Source organism: Amia ocellicauda, unplaced genomic scaffold, assembly GCF_036373705.1.
Source record: "Amia ocellicauda isolate fAmiCal2 unplaced genomic scaffold, fAmiCal2.hap1 HAP1_SCAFFOLD_26, whole genome shotgun sequence".
Taxonomy (NCBI): Eukaryota; Metazoa; Chordata; class Actinopteri; order Amiiformes; family Amiidae; genus Amia; species Amia ocellicauda.
The window spans coordinates 1,134,769-1,145,409 of NW_027102823.1; the positions used below are offsets into that span (position 1 = coordinate 1,134,769).

The 10,641-nt window shown below is 41.3% G+C and overlaps 1 non-coding gene across 1 annotated transcript; it reads right to left on the reverse strand.

Moving 5' to 3' along the window:
* Positions 1 to 9,741: 9,741 nt before the first annotated feature.
* LOC136726870 (U5 spliceosomal RNA) lies at positions 9,742 to 9,856 on the reverse strand. Its single transcript, XR_010808251.1, has one exon. It is a non-coding gene; the product is annotated as a U5 spliceosomal RNA (small nuclear RNA).
* Positions 9,857 to 10,641: the final 785 nt, after the last annotated feature.

Below are 10,641 nucleotides of genomic sequence, written 5' to 3' on the forward strand. Positions count from 1 at the left end.
ATCAATAGGTGATTGGTTCCTGAGTTCTTGAGATTGGATTTCGGTTTCAGCCCCCAGTGTCCTATTGGAGGGGGGCTTGATTTATGACTGATGTCAATCCATGCCATCTTTTGGAAATGCCGGTTGGCCTGGGTTCGTAGCTCTATGTCGGGATTTCGGCTCTCATCCACTTCAAAGAGTTTTTATCACCTACAGGCCCCTTTCTCCAGACATCTCATAGCAGAATAACAAACTATTTGGCCTCTTCTCGGTGCCATCCTCCCCAAAACTGTCACTTTGATGCAAACCAGTTCCAAGCTGATGAGCTAAGGAAATCTGATAACTTTGGGGGGGAGAGGTCTTCTTTAGATCCGTGCTTCAGCTCAGAGCCCAAATACTCTTATCCAAATACACCCAACATAACGCTACATACCCCCTTTCTTGAATGGGACTGAGGTCGACTGGGACGTTATCCCCTTCAAGACAAAATAAGACGTTAAGCATTTATCTCAAAGTTATGTAACAGAATTCAACAGTGGACTTCACCATTCATGACCCCGAGAAATCAAAGAAAACAAACTAATAGTTCATTATTTAAGCAGAATGTATTCCAATCAAATTGACAATCCTATACTAGCACATATACAGGTTACATATTATAACACAAGTACATTAAAACAAAAAAACAATTGGTATTACTCAGTATTGAGTATGGTTACTGACGGTAACCAATAGGTGGAAGTTGATTAACAGAGGGAGGTGACTGGGAATTCAGGTGTTATTCAGGCACCTGACCTTCACTATGTCTATAATAGTTGGTAGGGACCTGGGTTCGAATGGTTGGCTTACATGGTAAGCCGGTGCCCCCTTTAGGGACATGCACAAAAAATGGTCTCATTGGGAAGTTGTACCTTGGTGGCTGTATCATATCTGTCATTCAATTCCACCGGCTTTGGTGATTCAACTTGAGCCCACAACCTGTTCAATAGATCCTGACCAATGATCAACTTCTCTGTTTCAAATTTGGAAATATAAACTGGATGAACCAACTTAATCTTCCCAAAGGTGAACTCTAACAATGCCTTTTGAGTGAGCTGTGCCTTAGTCTCTGTGTAACTTGTAATGTTCACACTACAAGCTTCCACTTTCAGTCGTTGGTCTGAGGTTTCCATAATTTGTTTCAGGTTGCCCATTGTGGTGGCAGACATTAAACAAATTTCAGCCCCAGTGTCCAACAAGGCTCCTCACTCCCACACATTCTCAATGGTCACTTCTATGTAAACTTGCTTGGCTCTGCCTCTCTGTGTCAGATCACCCAGTAACATCACCAAAGGTTCAGCTTGCCTGCAGGCAACTTCCCCCACTGGGAGGTCCCAGTGGGCTGATGTGTCAGAGAAACCCCCCTGCTGTTCCTCACATCCAATCAAAAACACAGAGGCGGGGACAGGGGGTGGTTCCAGAGCTAGTCATTCCTTAGGTGGCGAGTCCGGCCCTTTACCCTGGCTACTAACTTCCAGTTTGGGAAGAGGGGGCAAAGGGAGCAGAGCTAAGCGTAGCAGTAGCTCAGAAACTGCAACATTGCTCAGAGACTGAGTTAACCCACCTAGGCTAGGAGCAGATTTCTTTTTTTTATTGTAAGCCTGGGTGTCTTGGATTCCATCCTTGGGAGGTTCTTTCCTTCTTTGAATCTCTGTCCCCTCTAACTCCAGTGGAGAAATAGGGCTCTCAGAGCGCCTTGCCAGTACTTGGGTGCTTGAATCTTTACGATCAGAAGTGCTATTGTACTTGCTTTCCCAAGCTTTCTGTGCCATTTTTTCGAATTTCAGCTATGTTCATATACGTTGCGTCTGCATGTAATATGATCATTTCCTTAATCGTTGGGAACAAATTAGCAACAAACAACCCTTTAAAGCTCACCTCTTCCTCGGCCCCGGGTCGATCTTGACCCGCAAAATAGGTTTTCCTAAGCTTTTCATAGTAATCACGGGGGGACTCATGCTTACCCTGTTTGATCTGGTGTGCGGCAGTCACTGCTGCCACTGGATCAATGAACCTGGAATAGTCCCTAACTAATGCTCTGCACAAGCGTTGAAACCTATCGCAGACCATGGACCCTTGCCTCTCCATCCAAGAATGGACTTGGCGAGAGGTAGTTTTGCGGATTAGGAGAACCTTTTCCTTCTCCGTAGCCTCAGGATAGAAACTCAAAGCATACTTAATGTCCTTAATATACGCTTCCACATTTCCTTCCTTGTCTGCTGGGTTAAAGGTTTCACAATCTTTAGCCAGTTCTCTCAACTGGCGCATGTTAACCTTTCGGTCTGGACTCTCGGGAGAGGAAGTTCGTCTGTGCGACGAGCTTCTTACCCTGGGTGGAGAAAGACTACAGGGAGGGGTACGATCAGGACGAGGCAACCCGGGGCCTAAATGTGGAGATGGTGTGCGACTCCGTGCATTGGCCGGTTCCGGCTGTTCCTTTATGCTGTCAGGTGTCAGCTTTGCAGCCCACCAAGAGGCAGCTTTCAGGGCCCCTATTTGTTGCTTGAGACGCTCATTTTCAACTTCAGTTGATTTGAGTTCTCCCCTAAGCACCTGATTTACTCTCCTCATTTCTTCACTGTCCCTTTTTAAATGTATGACCTCGCCTTCGAGTATCTCCATTTTTACAGTGCCCAAATCTTTCTCCCTGACTGTTTTGCAAAGACGCATTTCCAAAACATCCCGGTCCTTCAAAACTATCCTTTCATTTTCAACCGCTTTACATCTGTCATTTTGCAGACCTTTTACTTGGATCAGAGTTGTTTCCAATTCAACTTGACATTGTCTTAAATCATTTCCTAATTGCTCTCTCTGTTCAATTAAGTCCTCTTTTTCAGCATTCAACACAATGACTTGTTTTCCACAAGTATCTAGCTTTCCTTCAAATTCTAAAACCATTCCATGCCGTTTGGCTCTTTCTGCTTTCGCTTTAGCATACTTTTCTCCTAGCTTTTTCAGTTTTTCAAACTTGCTTATGATCCAGTTCACTACCCTTGAGCTCGCAAGTGCTAAGCTAGCCATAACTTTCATCACCTCTATCGACTCTTTTTCGAGTTGCGTCGTAGTGTCGTTTACCAACTGAGTTCGACGCGACTCTACTTCAAAGTCCAAACTGCCTAGGCGTCCAAGGAATTCAGGAATCTCTGTTCCTGGTACCTTAACAATCAATGCTTCACATGGGGACATTTGGGTAATCATTGTTTTGGCTATTCAGTAACAACCCAACAGAACAGTACTCGATTAATCACCTAATGACTCTAATGCCAACGCTTAGGATATCAACAATTTATCACAAGTAACTAAAACAGACTTAATCTTTTGTGACTTTGGATTTATGACTGATGTCAATCTATGCCATCTTTTGGAAATGCCGGTTGGCCTGGGTTCGTAGCTCTATGTCGGGATTTCGGCTCTCATCCACTTCAAAGAGTTTTTATCACCCACAGGCCCCTTTCTCCAGACATCTCATAGCAGAATAACAAACTATTTGGCCTCTTCTCGGTGCCATCCTCCCCAAAACTGTCACTTTGATGCAAACCAGTTCCAAGCTGATGAGCTAAGGAAATCTGATAACTTTGGGGGGGAGAGGTCTTCTTTAGATCCGTGCTTCAGCTCAGAGCCCAAATACTCTTATCCAAATACACCCAACATAACGTTACACACCACATCCCAAAGATGCTCTATTGGGTTGAGATCTGGTGACTGTGGGGGCCAGTTTAGTACAGTGAACTCATTGTCATGTTCAAGAAACCAATTTGAAATGATTCGACCTTTGTGACATGGTGCATTATCCTGCTGGAAGTAGCCATCAGAGGATGGGTACATGGTGGTCATAAAGGGATGGACATGGTCAGAAACAACGGGCCGTGGCATTTAAACGATGCCCAATTGGCACTAAGGGGCCTAAAGTGTGCCAAGAAAACATCCCCCACACCATTACACCACCACCACCAGCCTGCACAGTGGTAACAAGGCATGATGGATCCATGTTCTCATTCTGTTTACGCCAAATTCTGACTCTGAAATCGAGACTCATCAGACCAGGCAACATTTTTCCAGTCTTCAACTGTCCAATTTTGGTGAGCTTGTGCAAATTGTAGCCTCTTTTTCCTATTTGTAGTGGAGATGAGTGGTACCCAGTGGGGTCTTCTGCTGTTGTAGCCCATCCGCCTCAAGGTTGTACGTGTTGTGGCATCACAAATGCTTTGCTGCATACCTCGGTTGTAGCGAGTGGTTATTTCAGTCAAAGTTGCTCTTCTATCAGCTTGAATCGAGTCGGCCCATTCTCCTCTGAGCTCTAGCATCAACAAGGCATTTTCGCCCACAGGACTGCCGCATACTGGATGTTTTTCCCTTTTCACACCATTCTTTGTAAACCCTAGAAATGGTTGTGCGTGAAAATCCCAGTAACTGAGCAGATTGTGAAATACTCAGACCGGCCCGTCTGGCACCAACAACCATGCCACGCTCAAAATTGCTTAAATCACCTTTCATTCCCATTCAGACATTCAGTTTGGAGTTCAGGAGATTGTCTTGACCAGGACCACACCCCTAAATGCATTGAAGCAACTGCCATGTGATTGGTTGATTAGATAATTGCATTAATGAGAAATTGAACAGGTGTTCCTAATAATCCTTTAGGTGAGTGTATATGTATGTATGTATGTATGCATGTCCAATTGCTTTGACAATTCAAATGCACTGAATTGAGAGAGAGAGAGAGAGAGAGAGAGAGAGAGAGAGAGAGAGTTGTAGTCCAGACCACTGCAAAATTCCTGCTGAAGTGATCTGGATCACCACACAATGGCCCAAGGACCACTGCAAACTTGGATTTCAATGTATTTGTGTAATCTGTGTTGCAATAGCACCTACCATGTTCCTTTGTGGTGATCTGGTTAATTCTGATCTGGGAAAACCACAATCCTGCAGGTTTAATAAGTCTCTCTACACATCAGTCCCTGAGTACCTTCAACCAATGGTCATTTTGACCAATTAAGCCCAAGATTTGAGTCAATTAAGTTGTCAAGGACTACCCAGTGAAGACGTGAACTCACGACTAGGTCACAAGGTGAGCTCACCAGAGCAGACATTACACTGAGCTCACTGTGAGCTCACTTAGCGCTTTTCCAGCGACATGGTGCCGGTGCTGGAGCCGGAGCCGCTGCCCTTACTCGGTGGCTAACCCACCTCTATGTTACAAATGTTCCCTAAACACTTATTTTGCAAGATCAATAAAAATCCTTTAGGAAATTTAAACATTTACTGACACACATAGTTAATAGCAATGTATTATAACTTTACCAAAAATAATAATCTGTATATCTTTAATTGTTTAGACGTTATTAAGATATAATGCATCTTTCACATAGGGAACATTTGTAACATGTTAGGAAAAACAAACAAATGATTTGAAAATATTCATAATTACAGCATACAATTTGTCAGGCTTCATAAGAATGGTATTTATAACATACTCTGTAAAAATCAAGCAAATAGCATTTGTGGTTCACGAGAAAATATATATATATATAATCAAAGCTATCAGACTATAGCAGCCGGTGTATGAAGACACATACGATTATACAGCATTATTTGGCAGCTTCGCAAGACCTAATTTTAAACGTTGTTGGTAAGTTAGATAATTAGTGGGGACCCGCTATTTGCAGTTCTTCCCCTCCATAATTGCTAAAATAAAGTTTTACTGACATTTTATTGACCCTACCACTGCATAGGGCACATCTGTAACATGAACGCTACTGAATGGCACATACATTGAAAACTACGGAGAACTGAGACAAATCCACTTTACACTTCATAAATAATCTTAAAACGTTTCCAACCAAGGCAACACCCACTTGAAATACGTTCATTCTCATTTTTGGTAAACAAAAAGAGAGATTGTTACATATGTTCCCTATGATGCATCTACAGAGAGAGAGAGAGACAGACAGACACTAACTCTCTCTCTCTCTCTCTCTCTCTCTCTCTCTCTCTCAGCTGGGAGTGTGTGGGAGGGGTCTGCAGTGAGCGGGAGTGCTGCTGAGAGCTCTGTCCTTTGGCTGCGTTTTTTTGTTGCTTTACTTTTTTCAGTTTGTTTATTTTGTCTTCTGTTTTCAGTGCTTTTCTTATTGTGGGGGAACAGGGGAGGGGAGGGGGGAGTACCGGTAGTTCTTCCCGGGTCGGGGGGTCGGACCCCCTGAATGCGTCTTTTGAAAAACTGACCCGACGCCATGGAGTCAAGATCGCTCCGGTGCAGTTCTGCCCCCTAGAGCAGTGTGTGTTAGCGGTTGGGGAGGTAGCAGGGTGTGAAAATATCAAGTCTGCTGCCATTGTTATCTTCTTAAAAACCACTGATCTGCTCAATCAGCTAGTGGCTAATGGCACAGTGTTAGACGACACTTTCACCCCGGTGTTGCCGCTCGCTGCTCCTGCCCGGAAGGTAACGCTGTCTAACGTCCATCCGTTCATCCGCACCGGCTCGGGCAGCTGATGTCCGGCATTAAGAGGGTCCCGCTGGGCTGCAAAGCCCCGCAACTGAAACACGTCGTGTCCTTCCGAAGGCAGCTGTATATGATCCTCAATAACATCAATGAGGATCTTAATGTCTCCGAAGTTGGATCTCTCTTGCTGCCACCACCACGAAGATTGCTCTTTAGTAATGTTGGAAAGTCAAAGACAGCAACCGTCAGGGTTCTTGCATATGACGTATTCGTGCTGCACCTCTCTGCAAGGATCCAGGACAGTTTGTCAATGTAAACTCCAGTGCCTGGGAACTTTTCCACCTAAAAGACAATGGTAAATAAAAAACAAGTTTATCCCCAAACTATTCTTATATTATGTTAAGTGGAATACATTATCAGAAAGGCTGTGATTTTGTTACAGAAATGTGTTATTAAAGACCACAGTATGTCTCAATTCTAAGTTTATTAATTTACAGACATAATAAAGTCAGTGAATCTGTGACACCCATAATTCAATTACATTCTTATTATCAACTATAACTATGAATATAACTGATAATGTAGCATCATTAGATTGTTTACAACCAATATTTGTTTTCAATATATATATTTTTACCTTGTCTTTGTAATATTGTAGACCAAGAGTGTTATACCTGTTTTGGTGATTCTTTGTCAGATTCAGAACAATTTGCTGTGGGGCTGTCAGAACCACTTGATGGTGACACACTTTTGTCTTCATTGCTGATAAATGTGGCTTTTGTTACAATTTTTTTCAGATTGTCCAAAAGGTCTGGAATCTCTGGAGAAAAAAACCTTAGTATTAAATGATAATCATTTCTAGTAATATATTTAATACAAAGTGAAAACAAAACCATCAATGCCTGCAATTATACTTGAGAGACTTGCTCTATGTTATTGGCAAACTGACCTTTTTGTGGGTCATTAACATTAGCTACGAAAAAAATAAAAAAGATAAAATACAAGAATTACCAGGTCTAATGTAATGCATATAGTCATTAATGTAGGATTATGAAGTTATGTTGAAAAACTTTATTTAATAATCAGTATTATTAAACTATTAGACAGTGCACATTAAGAGTCTGTATTGTGGTTCTAGATTACTTCAGTATGATCAACTATAATACATTACTCTGGAATCTAAATTACTGAAGAATAACATTTATCAAGGTAAGGAATTATTTGCTATAAATAAAAAAACTTACCATCAACCATACGGTTTCGAAGACATTGGTTTTCATTTTTAAGTCTTGTGTTTTCCTTTTCGAGCTGCTTAACTTTTTGCTGTAGCTCAACTTCACTGGACTCTTTAAATGTCTGTAGAATATGACGGGATCTAATTCTTGAAGCTCCATCGGTTTTCTTTCTTATTTTGTGCTGTATTCAGAGAGGAAAAGAGTTTAAAATGAAAATATATATATATATGAATATGATTAAAAAAAAACAATCCTGCAATACATTTATTTAATATTTGCAGTAATTATCTCACCGGTAACTGTGGTTCATCAAGGTCACTATCATCTGAAATTTGAAGTTTTTTGTTTGGTTTAGGTACTGTCTTCATTTTAGGACAGGGCATTTTTGTTAGGTCATTAAGTTTTCTTCTTAGTTCGCCTTCTTTTCCTAAAATAAAAATAAAATAAATAAAACCCTGCATTATGTCCACAGATATTTGGGGATTATATTTATTTGTCATAAAAATACTGTGCTTTGACCATACAAATTAAGATGAACAGCCAACACTGAATCAAAACTGAAGTTAAATTATATCTGGTTTAATTTATTTTGTGATTTGGGGGATTTTATTGTAAAGCACAACACACAATAAATCGTTCTTACAAATGCCAGTCAAGTATGACGAGTTTTTAGCGCCCTCACCACCACCTACCATGTTATAAGAGTATGTTAGAAGTACAACACATTAATAACTTAAACATTCATTTCAAATATACTGTGATTGTATATATCAAATAGCATGTAAAGACTTTAATGTTTTTTTTTTTAAATAAACATTGTTACCAGTCATAATGATCTGCGCTTCATGGACAGGCCATCCACCTTTTGGAGGTTTGTTCGTGTCTCTCCACTCTGCTCTGAAGTTTCGAGTCGTCTCTTCGTCATCATCAGCAATGCTGAATAAATCAAAATTGCGAAAGCAAGCAGTGGGAATCACGCTGTAAGAGTCTTTGTCGACCCCGCTTTCCCACTTCACCAACGCGTGCATCACCGCCATACTACCTTCACCTTCTCGTCCGTTTTTTCTGCGCCTTTTTCCCCCGACAAGTCACGGCACAAAAAACAGTCCCGCTCTGCATTCTGGTACTTGGCGTTCTTAATAACACCAACAGGGTGTAATCGCATAGACCACTCGAGTATAAAGTACTACATATCCCATCAGTTACAGTTTTTTTTCATCTTCTGAAACTGCAATTTAGCACTTTCAACTGTTTCTTAGTGATTCCTAGAATTACTAACCGGTATTGTAGTCAATGTGTTTATAACCTTTTTTGTTTAACGATTTGTGTGTTATCCTATGGGATCCCATGGTCTTTGATTTGGTCACGGAAGTGATTTGTCTTTGATTTGTTGATCTAGAGTTGAATTTTAATTAGTTTTTCCCTTTTGTATAATTAGTGTAGTGCTACATTTAGTCTTTGTTTTTAAATAAATTTGACAATTTATATCTTTGGAATTGGTGTCTGCGTCCAATTATTACAGAAATTGAGTTCTACAAGACTCCAGGATTCGTGATAAGGTGATACTATGAATTCACTTCTTTAATTGAAATGTATAAGTGTACCTTACGCTACATATATGTATGTATGTATGTATGTATGTATGTATGTCCAATTGCTTTGACAATACAAATGAATTGAATTGAGAGGGAGAGAGAGAGAGAGAGAGAGAGAGAGAGAGAGAGAGAGACAGACAGACAGACTGACAAACAGAAAAACAGACAGACACAGACACACACACACACAGAGCCAGCCAGCCAGCCAGCTCAGCGATGACATCACGAGCCTCTCTCAGCTGACTGCTATGACATCACAGAGCACGTACATTCCGTTGCTTGCCGTCTGTCAACCACTCAGTCACTGCCAGCCAGACTGGCTGGCTGGCTGGATGGGGGGGCTGCTTGCTGCTGCTGCGTACCTTAGCAAGCTTATTTGCTTGACCGGCCTTCCTACTCCTCTGCCCACATGCCCACCTATGCCCGATCTGCTGTTCACCTGGATCACAGCTCCGCCCCAACAAGGCAGAGCCCCCCAAGAATGGTACAAACTCACCCACGATCCCCTCCACGGAAAGCTTTAGCAAAAGGCAAAAGCGTTATACGTAATGAAGAGGAACCCGAGTCCAAGACGCATCCGACCAGCCATACATATTTGTGTGTATTAAAGATCACATTTTCTTACATTTAGTTTTTCTGTACTTTATTACATCTTATTGTGATTTATAAAAGTATTGTTTCTTTTCCATATGTATGTATGTATGTGTGTGTGTGTGTGTGTGTGTCTGTCTCTGTGTGAAAGTTAGTGTGTGTGTCTGTACGTGTGTGTGCCTGTCTCTGTGTGAAAGTGTGTGTGTGTGTGTGTGTGTGTGTGTGTGTGTATATGTCTCTCTGTGAAAGTGTGTGTGTGTGTGTGACAGTGTGTGTGAGTGTCTGTCTGTCTGTCTGTCATGTAACTCGCACATCTGTGAGGGCACCATTTTTGCAGAAGAGATGTACACATTTTGGAGCAACATATGCTGCCATCCAGACATCATCTTTTCCAGTGACGTCCCTGCATTTTCAAACAGATCACATTTTATTACACTTTGTTTATCTGTATTTTATTACATCTTATTGTGATTTATACTTGTAATGTTTCTTTTCCATATATATGTATGTACAGTGGGGGAAAAAAGTAATTGATCCCCTGCTGATTTTGTACGTTTGTCCACTGACAAAGAAATGATCAGTCTATAATTTTAATGGTAGGTGTATTTTAGCAGTGAGAGACAGAATAACAACAAGAAAATCCAGAAAAACGCATTTCAAAAAAGTTATAAATTGATTTGCATGTTAATGAGGGAAATAAGTATTTGACCCATTTTCAATGCCCTGGCTTAGGGTTCTCACCCATGATTTGACGGTACATGG